General features: G+C 44.9%; 1 protein-coding gene across 1 annotated transcript in view; it reads left to right on the forward strand.

Moving 5' to 3' along the window:
* Lrmda (leucine rich melanocyte differentiation associated) overlaps nt 1-13,864 on the forward strand; it is a 1,121,019-nt gene that overhangs the window by 887,663 nt on the left and 219,492 nt on the right. The gene's annotated exons all lie outside the window — the stretch shown is intronic.

Below are 13,864 nucleotides of genomic sequence, written 5' to 3' on the forward strand. Positions count from 1 at the left end.
TGAGGCAGACTTTTCTACTCTGTAACAGGCCTTAAAAATTGTCTCATGGGCTGGAGACATGGCTTAGTGGTTAAGCACTTGCCTGTGAAGCCTAAGGACCCCAGTTCAAGGCTTGATTCCCCAGGACCCACGTTAGCCAGAAGCACAAGGGGGAGCACGTGTCTGGAGTTCATTTGCAGTGGCTGGAGGCCCTGGAGCTCCCATTCTCTCTCTCTCTCTCTCTCTCTCTCTCTGCCTCTTTCTCTCTCTGTCTGTTGCTCTCAAATAAATAAATAAAAATAACAAAATAATTAAAATAAAAGAATGTGGATGTTACCTGGCTATGTGTTGATGTTCATTGATGATGTGGGTAGTGACTATAAGATGATATATAAAAGAGGAGAATGGCATGAGCTGCCACTATTGCAAGAAAAATGTTTTAAAAAAATTGTCTCGTGACTCCATGGTGGAGGGTGTAATGAGGCCTCTGTGCTTATCCACAACTCTACCTCGTTTCTTCTGGTATCATGATTTTACCATGCGCCCTTCTTGGAGGGCTGCAGGCTGCCACAGTATTCCTCATTTTCTTTATAGCTCCAGAAGGTATAGGGTACTGCGCCACTCTAATTTCCTAATCACTCATTTAAAAGCTAAAGGCTAATTGTCATTAACAAGGCAATGGCACCTAGAATGGGACCAGATAGAAATGGTTCTTTTGTACACTGTAGGACCATCTGTTGGCAGAGGGGGAAGAGATGTGTGTCTGTGTGTGCGAATTTGTGCGTGCGTGTGTATGTATGTGTGTGCATGTACTTGCATTTGTGTGAGCAATGCTACCTTTGTGGTTTACTGGACCTATCATGGGTCCAATATATATATATATATATGTATATATTATTTTTCTTTATTTCTTTATTTGCGAGAAAGCAAAATAGACATGGGGGGTGGAGAGAGAGAGAGAGAGAGAAAGAGAGAGAAAATGATGTGCCAGGGCCTCCAGCCACTGCAAACAAATTCCAGATGTGTGCACCCCCTTGTTCATCTGGCTTACATGGGTCCTAGGGAATTGAACTTGGGTCCTTTGGCTTTGTAGGCAAATGCCTTAACCACAAAGCCATTTGCTCCAGCTCATGGTTCTGGTATTTTGCATGGCTGATCAAATTTAAAGTTTGCTTGTATCCGGAGAACCCTGAAGAGTAAATACAGGTGTTCATTCTTTCAGAGGCAAAGCTATGCTGTTGGAGTTTACCTAGATCCTGTATCTAATGGCTTCAGGTAATCATAGCCCCAAATGCCTTCTCTTTCTACTGCAACGGCTTGTTTCCAAACTCAGAGTCTCACAGTGTAGGTAAATACAAAATGTGGGCTCTGGGCTCCTTTCCTTGCCTGCAAAGTCAAAGGCCTTGGGCTCAATTCCCCAGAACCCATGTAAGCCAAATGCACAAGATGGTGCATGTGTCTGGAGTTTGTTTGCAGTGGCTGGAGCCTGTGGCATGCCCATTCTCTCTCTCTCTCAATTTTTGTTTTTTAAAGATGTGTAGGGTCAAGGTGTTGGGCGGGGGGAGATGGCCATGCAGTCAAAGCTATATTGAAATTTTAAAAATTAGCATGTCAGATACAGAAATGAACTGATTCTGAAGATTATAGAAGACAGTCCCAATGCAGGTTTTATGAAGTCATTATTACTCTTGTCAGTGAAATCAGTGCATTTTTCGAATCAGTATCTTGTACCATTATAAACAACAGGAAATAACTCATGCCAATGTAAGAAACAGCTTATAAATTTTTACATACATGTGAGAGGACTCACTTGAAATCCAAAGCTGCCAGGAGGAATAATTAGGAGCCACAGGACAGATCTCGGTAATGTGACAGCAGCTTCTAAAACATCCCACAGGACAGGCCTGCGCAAGCTGGCTTGACCTATATGTTTAATAATACAGATCACTGCCCTTGGTTGAAAGCTAAAGGGTAGGACCAAAAGCTTGCTTCATGGTGCTTTAGGAAAACCCACCCAAGTTTATTTATGAGTGCGCCACACAATGGCCTCTCGCTTCGATTATGAACCAACCGACAGAGCTTTCTAAGTAGCAACTCAGCATGCGAAATTAAAAACCAAAAAACAAAACCACCGCAGAGCCTAATTTCTTCTATTCTGTCATGCTTGGCAAAAAAAAAAAAAAAAGAAAAAAAGTTATGCAAGAGGCAACTTAGACAAATGGCTACGTTAACAGTAGAAATAACCTTTTGTTTAATTAGAAAATAGTAGCTATATGGGACAATAAAAATGGTTACTGCTGCCCTCTGTCACTGTTTAATAAATACGATCACGCTAGAGATAATGGTGAGTGTTATTTATTCGTGCAATATCACACACTTGGTAGTTGCTTGTGTCATGGAGGGTTTGTCTGTGCAGAGAACACAATAGGTTCAGACTCAGTTTCCTTTCATTCAAGGAAAGAAAATAGCAAGTTGTTTACTAGCGGCTCCCAGGGCCTCCCTAGATCAGCTTTCTTCCTCTACATTCATTTTTTAGCAGCTCTATGTCAAGGACAAAATCTGGTAGTGCTGTCTGGTGTATCTTGAGAACTGGTCTGTTAGTTTGAACCGGGTCTTTTGTTCCAAAATGCTCTGGGGTCCTCATGGAATACTGCTCACCATACTGAGTCCCGATTGCCCAATACAACTGCCTGCCGTGGCCTTGCTGAAGGGAGGACAAGGGCCAGAGTTTCCCATGGGAGCAGGTGTTGTGGAAGAGGAGACTTTCCCCCATGGCTCTTCCTGGGATGAAGATCAGGAGGAAATTGACAGCATCTGTCTGAGTCTCTTCCAGAGGCTGACGGGGAGAAAAGACTGAAGGTGTCACCAGGTTTCAGGGTCACTTCCCTTCGGCGTGTGACTGTGATACTCTGCCTGTGAGATTGCACGTGGGGTTGAGGGCAGCTGGCCCCGGGGACTTCATGGATCGCACTCTGTGTGATCGTTCACACTCGCTTTCTTCCTTCAGGGGTGAGAGGAGCTCTGTTTTCATACTCTTGTGTGTTCACTGGACTAGATGCTATGTTTCTAGAAGAAAAAAAAAAATCGTGTGGTTTGTAAAATGCAGACGACTTATTTGTTACTGTGAAGGAAGTTTCCATTCTTGACTTGGGTGATGTGAGCGCTTCCCTCAGACCCTTAGCTAGCATCACACTCTTGTTCACCCAGAACATTCTTCCCAACTCTTGGATGCAAGTATTTTTTTTTTTTTTTACACATGCTCATCCATTTCCAAAAGTCCTAAGTAACCTTTCCTCGAAGATTTCCACAGGCCACCTTTCTAAAAAATATAGACAGTATGTTCAAAAGAGAAGCACCACAAAACCCCCTTTTCTTCACACAGTTCATTTTAAGCTCCCAAAATCCCCAATCTCCTTTTGCAGGCGGGTTCCCACTCTCTAACTTTCCTCATCACCCCTGAAAGAAAGAGGAAAAAAAAAAAAAAGCATTTCTTACAGGGACTGCTAAGTCGTAGGCCGATGCCTAGCAACGGCATTCCTGGGCTGTAAGTAGCTGCAAGCCCCTCGCTGAACTCTTTGATGTGACTGTCAGGGTAGATTTATTTTGTTTTAGCACATTGTCTACTTGTCCAGATGTATCAGGAGATAAAAAGGAGTCATGTTTACACTCCTCCCTTTTTTTTTTCTTTCTGTTTTTTTTTTTTCTTTTTTTTCTGAGATGTAATTAAATCGTGGTTTTGATGAGTCTTGGGGAGCTCCAGTTGAAGCAAACAGGGATTGGCCCGAGTCGAGGGAAGGCAGGAGAACTTGCTGGGCGGCATGAACACCTGACTCTGTCAGAAAACAAACAGACACGGTCCCGGGAAGGTGGCTATTGGGTCCTGAGTCTTCCGTCTCACGTCTGGAGAAGTTGAACCAAAATGAGGGGCGATATCTCTCTAGCATTCACTTTCCTGATATGGGCGCATCTTTGAAAGCCTTTTTCTGTACAGGTGTGTCCAGAAAGCCTTTTTTCCTGCCCTCCCTTTCTTTCCCTCCCTCCCTCCTTCCACTCCCCTCCTTTTCCTCCCTGCCCTCTCTGTACTCCATGTTGCGCTCTCTCCCTCTTCCATCCCGATTTCTTCAGTCTCACCACCTCCATACCACAGCCCGTGTAGTGCATCTGTGACAGGTGGTTAGTTGTCCCTCTAAAGGCAGCTCCAGTGAACTTCACTGGTCAGGGTGAGTTTGAACCCCCTTGCAGTGGGATCACTACCCCTCTGCTTTCCTTGACGATCTTGATTTTGAACGCTCAGCTTTACTCACACCACCCTGAGTTCTCTGTTAATCACCTGCACCCTGAAGCAGCAGAGCAGCGATCAGACATTTAGAGTTGCTGAGGGCAACCACACAGGCGTTCATCTGCAGCAAGGGGAACATTCCATTTGCATCCTAAATAGGTTACGCTACAGCGCCCCCTTCTGCCCAACGAGCTGTGTAGCACCGGGGCCTCATTACAACTCAGTTTCTCCCATGATAACCCTCAAGATCCTTCCCAAGCTTTCTCTAGGCTAATCTACTCCTATCTATTGCTCCCCCACCACCACCAACCTGTTCCTGCAGGCTCAGGACAACGACTGTCATTTCCCTGCACTCCTTGGTGGACGGGGTGGGGAGGGTGGCTCTTAATTCAGAATAAACTTTTTCTTACTCATTCACCAAAAAAAAAAAAAAAAAAAATCACAGAGTGTAGGAGAGAGATGCGTATAAAAAAAAGGCAAGCCCACCTAAGCAGTCTGGCAGGACCTCCCATGGCCAGGGCTGGGCTCCCTCCTGGCCACGTTTTCATCCCAGACCCACAGCATTTAATGCGTCTTGGAAACTTCAGGCTCTGGGGCTGCGTTTCCTGGTTATGGACCAGACAGAAAGGCAGTTTGCCTTTGCTGCAAACAGCCCATGGCTGACTCCTCTTGTATACAGGGAAGAAGCAACAGGGTTGTACTTGAAACGAGTGCGCATGAGAGGAATTTGGTACCGCAGCCTGTGTGGGTCGCCTGTTTAGTATGCACAGGACCTGGAAGGGAAGTTCTTCTCTTTTCTACTTTTACAAAGTAGTGTGGAGTGAGACTGTGAAGTTTGCAAAGCTGGGACTTTTTTTTTTGTCTTTTTTGGTTTTTCAAGGTAGGGTCTCACTCTAGCCCAGGCTGACCTGGAATTCACTATGGAGTCTCAGGGTGGCCTCGAACTCACAGATCCTTCTACCTCTGCCTCCCGAGTGCTGGGATTAAAGGCGTGCGCCACCACGCCCATCAGACATTATTTTGTTGTTGTTGTTGTTGTTACTTTCAATACTTGGAGGTTGAGGAATGTTGTAAATTCAGAAATAATTGTGTTGAATACATTAACTTCACAACTGGATGAGCATTTATTAATTAGGCAGATTTTCGGAGGTGGGGCACACTGCCTTCAAGCAGTAAGTTGGCTTACGGGGAGGCGGCTGTCACTCAGGACGAACAGGCTGGAGGTAGGGGTCAGGAAGACACACTAGGCAAACAGTCAAGAGCTCTTGGGTGGGTGGACCCAGCCCCAGACGCGAGCTGGAAAGCGGCCTGGTGGGCCCTGGCCTGTAGGGAATGAGGCAGAAGAGAGGCTGTGGACCTAAGGGCCAGATCTGAAGGCTTTGTTGGTCGTATCGAAGGTTTTCTGTTTTAAAAACTGTGTATGTGTGTGTGTGTGTGGGGGGGCTGTCAGTGGATAAAGCATTCACCGTACAAGCCTGACAACCCAAGTTCTGGTTCCCCAGAACCCACAGAAAGCCAGATGTGCAGCATGAGTGCCCGTAATTCTGGGGTGTGCCTACCAAGAGATGGGAGGCAGAGACTGGAGAATCCTAAAGCTCATGGGCCAGCGAGCCTGTGGTGAACCCAGCTGCCAACCGTGGTACGCTGCTTCCACCAAAAGCAAGGGAAGGTGAGGACGGACCCATCGGCTTTTCTTTTGAACTCCATGTATGTGTCTACATTCACACAAGAGCGCCCCCCCACACACACACATGAAAAGCAAAGAAAGGACAGTCTAAGGATGGTCACTTTGGCTAGAACATTATGGGGCTCAAGAAGGAATTCAGTCCTCTCTGAAAAACAGTGACCCAGCTGGCTGAAATCTGCAGGCATTTTCAGGAGAAGGGGGCCAGATGAGGAAGAGGGGTTCATTGTAGAAGAAAAAAAAAACCCGGGGAATTTACTTCATACTAGCCAAAGTCAGGATCCTATGTTGCAGGTCCCCCTGTGTGTTTCCCAGAGTGCCATTGACCTCCCACATACTGAATGTGCAGTTATGGGGCTGAACTCTTTGGCTGACTCCTGGCAAACTTGGGCTTCCGTGGCCACCAATGAGCTTTCTAAACCCAAGAATCCTGAGCATGAGGGAACAGTTTTAAAAAAATAATAATAAAAAGTTTTTAGAACAAAAGGGGAATTTTTTTCTTTCATCTGGAACAAAATGCCGTTGGTGTAGTGCAATTCAGTAGGCCGAGGGAAAACATTGGAGAATAGTTTTATGAATGTAAAATCATCTGAGAAATAATTCTCGAACATTCCTCCTCCTCTGTTTTCCTCTCTCTTGTCTCATCCCTTCCTTTTTTGTTAATTCGTAATTTTTGGCGTTGGCACCGTTTTGTGCTGTTTATACGTAACCCTGAATTGGATTCCACACAAGGGGGGAACATTAAGGGTTGCTTTGTCACTGACTTAATCCTGCTAGACCACACTGGGCTTGTTCTCAGAGCTGAAGGTTTTGAAGGTCCCTGGAAATGATTCTTGAGGAAATAAAACTTTGAGACAAATTCACATTTTCCTCTGGCTGCAGGAAGAGTACAGTTTCTAGAATGACTGGAGCAGAAGACTTACTCTTGATGATACTCACTCGGTCAGTTCCCTTGCAGGATGCAACTATTTGGATCTGGAATCTCTCAAGGAAATGGCTTTGCATATATATGTTTAGATGAATGGAACTTTTGATGTCAGCGGTTATTGATAGTATAAAACAAATCCAAAAGGCATCTCTTTAAGAGTAGCTCTATGAATGGTTATCAGATAATTTTGAAAAAGTACGAGCTAAAGAGAAAAATAAAACATTTGGGGGGCTGTTTTTCAAATAATTCCTCAACCACAAAACCACTTACTACTTTTTTTACTTGAGTCTATTCTACTGTACCAATCATATTTTTGTAATAAAACACCGTTAGTCTTGGGAAAGTTGATATTTAATGATGGAGCGTCCTTGTCTAGAAAAGTCCTCATCTGAAAAAGTTCACAAACTGCAGATTCATGGAAACTTTCCAAAGAGAGACTGTATCTAAGCGCCCAGCTTCTGTGTGTTTATAATTGCCTCTACTACACACACTCGTCCATATGCCCTTTTTAAAATTTATTTATTTATTTATTTGTTTATTTGAGAGAGACGGACACAGAGAGAAAGATAGAGGGAGAGAGAGAGAGAGAATGGGCGCGCCAGGGCTTCCAGCCTCTGCAAACGAACTCCAGACGCGTGCGGCCCCCTTGTGTATCTGGCTAACGTGGGACCTGGGGAACCGAGCCTCGAACCGGGGTCCTTAGGCTTCACAGGTGAGCGCTTAACCGCTAAGCCATCTCTCCAGCCCGCATACGCCCTTTTGCACTCGGGGGCCCTTTCGAAGCTCTAGACGCGAGCCTCTAAGCTTCAAGCCTGTTGCTTAGGACTTCAGTTCTCCCAGTGTACACAGGGCAGCATGTGGCCACCGCTAGCCCAAAGACATCGGAAATTTCCATAGATCATGATAAAGAAAGAAACACACAGACTTTTAGGATGCTGTTTCCAGAAGGTACCTGCGCTATTCTTTTACCTGGTCACATGTTCCCTTGTGTCATCTGCTCCATGGGTAGATAAACGGCAGTGCTGTGTCATCTCAGGGACCCACGCCAGAAACTGCTTAGTGGCTGCTAATTAGAAATTTAGCCTTTCACACAATTCCTGCCTAACATAGGAAATGCTGAAGCAAGTCTCACTCTTGCCTGCTCAGTCTCTCTCTCCCTCTCTCTCTGTGTAGGAGTGGAGGGTCTTATGGGACCACCCATCCAAAAGTCTTTTGTTCTGTTTTTCTTTTTTTTTTTTTTTTAATGTTTGGCCTCTTTTTCCATGTTGTATATACTATGATCCAATCCGTAGCTTTACTCACCATCTGTCTTGCTTTTCCCTCTAGACGACTGTGTCTACTTTAAATCTTTAGGGCTTACCCAAACTTACTAGAGAATGATTGGATGCTAAAGCCGTTTGCCACTGCACTGAGATCTTGAAAAGTATGAAATTGTGTAAGAACGTGTGGGGACACTTTTTGGGGGTATGGAGGACATGAGACTGGGCTATTGAAAACCGAGTTTTGTGTGGCCCAGTGATGGCGACAAAATACTTTGATGTCTGGGGTGTTGGGAGGTGATCAAAAGGCCTTATGTAGAAAGTTGTTACTGAGGGGGGGCATGTGCTCTTCTAGCCTTTTTGGGTGTTCATTATACTAGACCCTTGAATAGATGAAACTCTGAGGAACCACTGACTCATCCCTCTTAATCAGCAGAGGCCCACTGGGTCGGCTCTTACTGGGGGGTAAGCAATCCAGTCTGCCCTGGGCAGAGGGTATGAGCAGTCTCTCAGAGATGGGCCTCAGAGTCCCAGAGATTGCTTAACACTTTGGAGAAAGCTAAGCATTTCTGAAGATGGTAATATGTCAGCTAAGAGCTCCTGGGAATGTGCCCCATGGAAAAACTAGTGAAGAAACAAACCTAAGACGTTCTGATAACGGGTTGGAGCCCCTGGATCGAACCAGGCCTGGGACTATCTGACGTTGGACATATCAAAGTCCTCTCTCTCCTGGTTTATTTCCCTAAAGCACTGGGCACTGGATTTCATCAAGTATGGTCAGAAAAATAATCATTTCCCCCTGGACTGTTAGACATAGTAGACTTTTTAACTCATTCTGGAAATGTGGTAATCAGTTTCTCTTGTATCATACTAGTCAGCAATTCTTAACTGTGTGTGTCTTTAGTTCCATTTTCTAATATTCCTTCTGTAATTTGAATAATAAAGCACCTCCCCCACCTGTCCCTCAACATCCACAAATCTCCCAATAAAAACCTAATGAATTCACCTTTTCTTTATAAAGATATATTACTAGACAATGCTGCCTTCAACGTTGGTTTGTTAATCATTTCTGTAAGTCAGCCTTAGACCCTCTGATCCTGGCAGAAGGGGAGAGGGTGTGAATGGCCAGGGACCAGAACAGTGAGCTTCTGCTTACTGGCCTTTGGGAAGAGCTCCACCAAAGTATCTCTTCCCAAGATCCCTTCTCTGCCATCAACTAGGAACTGTAGTTACTAAGCGACTGGAGAAGATTCCAGTAGAATTGGCAATGTAAACACCAGTCTCTCTGTGAGGTCATCTTTGCTCCATCCCAGGGACAACGGGGTGCTTCCCTCTCACTTCCCTTCCTTTCCCCTATGCCCTGAGGTGGCTCAGGGGCAGCCAGCAATCACCCCTTCTTCCACAGTCCCTTCTCCTCCTGGGGAGCCCTCTCCCCACTTCTGTGTGAGAATCTGCCTCTGACCATGCATGCCGATTGAGACGTACGAAGAAAAACATATATAATTTCTAAGCCACTTGGCCTGGTGCTATATACACGGGGACTTAGGAACACAAGAGTGTGGCTTCTTTGCCCGTCCCCAGCCCAGCCAAACAAATCAATTCCGCCTTCGGAGAGGCATCCATTGCTTTGTGATTATGTTTGTGTAAAGTCTTGGGGTCTTTGATCAAAGAATGGCATTTCAGGCCAGGCCTTAATCCTCCTAGCCTTAAGATGTTTAAATGGGTTTAAAAAAAAAGTTGATAACAGCTGGGATTTAAATTTGCCTTTGCCCAGGTTTTGTTTTGAAAGGGCTCCTATTATCCATGGCTTCCCTTTTGGAGGCCCGGATGGATCGTTGGGTAAACCAAAAAGGGAAAGAGGATATGGGAGGAAATGGGCGGGGACACCGAATTAATCTTCTGAGGAAGATTGTTTGATCAGCAGGAGGACAGGACCTCTGCAGCTGACAGCAGGCACCTTTGGGAGGCGGGTGTGATTGGCACCTTTGAAGCCTGGTCGGGAGCCAGAGTCTAGTGGGTCGGAGCTTCCTCTGTCTGTGGGAGGTAGTGTTAATAGTGTGGCAAGTGGGAGGATTAATTGTGGACAGGCAGAAGGATTATGTGGAGAGCTCCTGGGCTCTAAAGGAACAGTTCCCAGCAAGCCTCTGATCCGTCAGCCTTAGAGGAAATTAGTGGGAGCAGGTTAAAAAAAAAAGCATTTAGGATATTAAAGAGAAATGTGAAGAGGATATTGGAATAGGCGAGGAGTGTTGTCCCCAGAGGCTCAGTACCTCCCTTCCTACTGGGAATAGATGAGATGTGACCAGATTTCATAGACACTTTTTTTTTTTTTAATGGTCCAACCCAGGGTTTTTTTTACTTGTCTTGCAACAAGTTGCCCATCACGTGCATTTCCTACCCCTCCACCTCCTGGTGATTTCAGAATGTCCCGCAACTAAGGAGGCTGGTGGGTGGGGGAGGGTGTCATTTTAAAACAAGTCCAGAGTGTTACTGGCGTCGTATCTGCGTTAGCTATCTATTGTATATTTTACTTCTTGCCCTTCTGGTTCTAGTCTGGATTTGCCAATAAATTCCGTGTTACCATTAAAGAGGCCATTCATCATACTCCCTAATGTGATTAATCAAGATATACCACAGTACCCTTAAAATGAGATCATTTTGATAAATCATGTATGACATGAAAAGACTTTATTCCTTTTAAGTGCAATTTAGACTGTAATTTTTTTCCTCATTTATGATTCATGGGAGAAACATGGCTAAAATCCCCTCGCACAGTTACACCTTATCTACAGCAATAACTCAAAACTGCTTTTAGATGAAAATTCAGGGTCTCATTCACCAACGCTGAATGCCAGCTCATTATCTCCTGGCGTTCAGTAGTCCAAAAATAATGTCCGCACATTAAGCTGCATTCTCAAAAAAAAAAAGAAAAAAGTTGGAGTTGGCCAGGCACCAGGCACATCAATTATATTCCATCATCCTTAATAAGGAAGAAATATCAGATGTCCTCTTGGAGTTCTTTGGAATCAGTACTGCTCAGCCTTCTCCCCAATTTATAATGAATTGGAAACCTAAATGGTAGGAACAGAAAAGGGATGGGAATTTCAGATGCATTCCGTGTCTCTTTTCCTGTTGCATAAGGCTCCAAAACACAGTATTCTAGCCCCCCGCCTGCTTCCCCCGCTCCCCCCACCCCCCGTGTGATTCTTGTTTTCTTTTCCATTCCCCCTTTCTCTTTTTCGCCAAGGAAACTCCCATTTTCTGAGTTTTGACTTTTGTTTCTCAGTCCCCGGGTGTCTGGGGTGTCTGATGCAGCCAACCCTCTCCCCTTGCCATAGCTCTTGCAGTAATTTGGGAGACGATACTCATCACCTCCAGTAGAAAAACAATCTGCATAGATGCCTGCCCACGAGATCCATCAAGTATAAGGTCACATTTTCGGTTAAAAGGCAGATCTTGATGCTATTCATTAAGCTGAAAAGTGGCTTGTTTTTCCCCCCCCGCTAATATCGAAATAAACTCTGTGTGAATGTTGGGACTAGCAGCGGGGGAAGGACAGAGGTGGTGCATTTGGACGCACAAAGGCAACAGGATTGCAGGGACCAGGAAGACTGATGGAAACACAAGGAAGAAAGTAGAAGTCCGTCTGCCCTCCCTAAAGCATTTAAAGAAGGGCCCAGGAGCTCGGCATCATCCACACAAGTGTATGAATATATGACTAAGGCCCTAACCCATGCGTGATTCTCAGCTGTTGTCGAGGGCTCAGTTTGCGGAGCGACTCAAAGCCATATTGATTTAGCAGGATGCCTGCATGCTGTTCAGACCCATGTAACACCACATAGAGAGAGAGAGAGAGAGAGAGGGAGGGGGAGAGAGCGCGCATGTGTGCAAGAGAGGACAATGTCCCAGTTTATTTGGGCTTTTATGTTTGTGATGAAGGCCTCTAGACCTTAATCAGGTGACTCAGATGGCATCAAGGAGAAAGTCTTTGCACATTTTTCATTTAAATTTTTTAAAAAGTTTTACTTTATTTATGAGAGAGAGAGAGAGAGAGAAAGAAAGAAAGAGAGAGAGAAAATGAGCACACCAGGGCCTCTAGCCATTGCAAATGCAATCCAGATACGTGCACCACCTTGTGTATCTGGCTGTATGTGGGTCCTGGGGAACTGAACTTGGGTCCTTTGGCTTCACAGGTCAGTACCTTAACTGCTGAGCCATCTCTCCAGCCTTCATTGTTTTGCAATTGCTCTGCTGTAGTGTGTTTATTTCCCATTGTACATGATACTGGATGACATGAGAACAATTTCATGCAAGTATATAATGTGCTTTGAGCAAATCCTCCCATAGTCCCCTGCCCTCCTTTCCCCTCCTCTCAGCCCTCGTTGTGACCCCCCCCCCATGATAGTCTTGCTTCTGCTCTTAGGCCATTTGTACAGTTGTATATAATCTCTGGGACACACAAATTAGAGAAAAACTATAATATTTGTCTTTCTGAGAGTGACTTAATCCACTCGATGTGATTACCTCTAGTTGCATCCATTTTCCTGCAAACAGCCTAGCTTCCCTTCTTTTTTATGGCTGAGAAAAATCTCAGTGTGTATTTCTACCACATTTCCCTTATCCATTCCTCTGCTGTAGGACCCCTAAGTGGTCCTATATTTCAGCTGTTTGAATAGTACTGTAGCCAGTGAACATTGACAGTTAAATATCCCTGTGATGCTGTTGAGAGATTGGGTCATAATTTGTAGCTCAGGCTGGCCGGGAGCAGACTCTGTAGCCCAGGCTAGACTTGAACTCTTTGCAGACCTCCTGTCTCGGCCTCTTCCGTGCTGGGATTACAGGTGTGAACTATTGACACTCAATTGTTATTCACACTCAAATGGAATTTCCCTTAATTTGATTTTTTTCTTTACTATAAAGACTGAATTAAGAATATAAAACCATCAGAACTGTCTTTGTTTGAGTTTCCATTTCACATTACTTTCTACTTTAAAAAATTATTTATTTGCAAGGAAGGAGGGAAGGAGAGAGAGACAGAGAGAGAGAGGGAGAGAGAGAGGGAGAATAAATATGTCAGAGCTTCTAGCCACAGCAAACGACCTCCAAACACATTGCCACTTTGTTGTGTCTGGCTTTACCTGGGTCCTGGGGAATTGAACCCAGGGCATCAGGCTTTGCAAACAAGTGTCTTTAACCACTGGGCCATCTCTCCAGACCCTACTTTCTACCACAAAAGATCTGCACCATTTTCAAGGTTGGCCTGTGTCTTATTTGAAAGCCTCTTAGCAAATATCCAAAGAACACGAATTTGAAACATAGACACTTTCAGACCTCATGAAATTGGCAGTGGATTATTTTTTTCTCCTTTAATACAATGCTCATTTCCTTCTGATCAATCACGATGGTTATGTTGTCCGAAAGAGCTTTAAATGCAGTACACAATTAGTTTGTGCAAGGTTGCATCATTAGTAGCTTGCAAAGATCAGGCCCTTTGTGATTCCTCACAAATATTTTTGCATTGATCCCCAATGAAAGCGGCCCACCTAGATTGACTCAAGTTTAGCAAATACACATGATCAGCTGGGCAGGGCAGGGAAGGCAAGGCGACCTGGTCCCCAAGCTTCAAGCTCAGCCAACTGCGACTTGTAGGCAGCAGTGTTCCGCCACCTGTTGGCTTTGCTTACACATGACAGGGTATTGAAGTCACTCACAGCAGTCCCATAACCCTCTCTGAC

This window comes from Jaculus jaculus, chromosome 18 (assembly GCF_020740685.1).
Source record: "Jaculus jaculus isolate mJacJac1 chromosome 18, mJacJac1.mat.Y.cur, whole genome shotgun sequence".
Classification (NCBI taxonomy): Eukaryota; Metazoa; Chordata; class Mammalia; order Rodentia; family Dipodidae; genus Jaculus; species Jaculus jaculus.